Consider the following 1,884-nt stretch of genomic DNA (forward strand, 5'->3'; position numbering starts at 1 on the left):
AACTGCAGTCTCGTCCAGAAATGATATAACTTTTGGCTGTTCTGTATTGAATAACAAAAATACATGAGTAGCAAATGAACATCAACCAGCATCCATCTTGTTATGATCTACAAGTGGAGGCACAGTCCACCTTTCATATTGTCATCCTAATCACCAGCGTCAGATCCCAGGCAAGCTGGACCTCAGGCAAGCTGGACCCCAGGCAAGCTGGACCTCAGGCAAGTTGGACCCCAGGCAATCTGGACCTCAGGCAAGCTGGACCTCAGGCAACCTGGACCTCAGGCAAGCTGGACCTCAGGCAAGCTGAACTTTGGTGTGTACAAGCTGACAGTCATGGAAATTGCCTTGTTTTTGTCATGCCCTCCTAGCACATGGTGCCCCGGGTGACTGCCCGAGGTGCCAGTACCTTGAGCCAGCCTTGCTAATCATTCTGTCTTGCTTATTTCTTCCTTTTTCCTTCGGTTCATCTTAAACAGTCACCTCGTTGTCTCCTACTCACACCACTGACCATTCTTAACTCTCTTTACAACATTCTTTGATTTCTTCTTTGATTTCTTCCTCTTCTTTTTCTATCTGATGCCAGGAAAGACAACAACCACAACAACAACAGCAACAACAACAGAAACCACCTTATTAAATATTTTTATTTATATTTTACAATTTTCAGTAAATAACTACAATTGTCTATAAAAATATTGAGTAGTAGCAGTAGTAGTAGTAGTAGTAATAAGAATAGTTGTTGCAATGATAGCAGTTATTTATTTCTTTATATTATTATCAATAATGATGATGATGATGATGACAACGACAACAGCAACAACAATAATAATGCAGTGAGGCCAGTGGTTGGGGAGCGGTTAGTGGAGTTAGTTGATTAGATCGGTCTTGACTGGGACTTTTATTTCATTGACCCTAAAAGGATGAAAGGCAAAGTTGACCTAGGTCTGATTGCAACTCACAATGTTAAGGGCCACAAGAAATGCAATAATAATAATAATAATAATAATAATAATAATAATAATAATAATCCTTTCTACTGGAAGCACAAGGCCTCAAATTTGGGGGAAGGGATTAAGTCGATTACATCGACCCCAGTGTGTAACTGGTACTTATTTAATCGAACACAAAAGAATGAAAGGCAAAGTTGACCCCAGCAGAATTTGAACTCAGAACGTAGCAGCAGACGAAATACCACTAAGCATTTCGTCCAGCGTGTTGACAATTCTGCCAGCCCGCTGCCTTAAATAATAATAATAATAATAATAATAATAATAATAATAATAGTAATAGTAATAATAATTTCTAATATATGCATAAGGCTACAGATATTTGTGTATGTGTAAAGAACACGGATGGTTTAATCATAACCAGTGTATGACTGGTACTTATTTTATCAACCTTAGAAGACCAAATAGTAAACGTGTACCTCAGTAGAATCTGAACTAAAAATGTAAAGGGACAAAACTAGATACCAGGTATTCTGCCCGGTGTTCTTCTGTATATGCCATTGACTGCTTTCAACAACAACAACAACAACAACAACAATCATAATAATAATAATAATAATACTCCTAAAATTTGTTGGGGTAGGGTTAGTCATTTACATTGACCCCTGTTCTCAACAGGTACTTATTTTATTGACCCCAAAAGGATGAAAGGTAAAGTCAACCTCAGCAGAATTTGAACTCAGAGCATAAAGCTTGAAAAAATGCTACTAAGTATTTTGTTCGGCATGCTAACGATTCTGCCAGCTAAAATAATAAAAACAAAAAAAAAAATCTGTACAATTAAAATCTTTTTATATTGATTCTTTAAACCACTAATGGTGTGAAATGGTGTGACATGTGACATATTTTCCTACTAAAAGTGGAGAAATATGTATTG

The 1,884-nt window shown here is 37.1% G+C and overlaps 1 long non-coding RNA gene across 1 annotated transcript; it reads right to left on the reverse strand.

Moving 5' to 3' along the window:
• Positions 1–625: 625 nt before the first annotated feature.
• LOC118765905 lies at positions 626–1,199 on the reverse strand. The gene is made up of 2 exons (XR_005001821.1): positions 1,150–1,199; positions 626–938 (listed from the first exon to the last, which is right to left on the reverse strand). It is a non-coding gene; the product is annotated as an uncharacterized LOC118765905 (long non-coding RNA).
• Between the last annotated feature and the right edge of the window lie 685 nt (positions 1,200–1,884).

Source organism: Octopus sinensis, linkage group LG14 (genome assembly GCF_006345805.1).
Source record: "Octopus sinensis linkage group LG14, ASM634580v1, whole genome shotgun sequence".
NCBI lineage: Eukaryota > Metazoa > Mollusca > Cephalopoda > Octopoda > Octopodidae > Octopus > Octopus sinensis.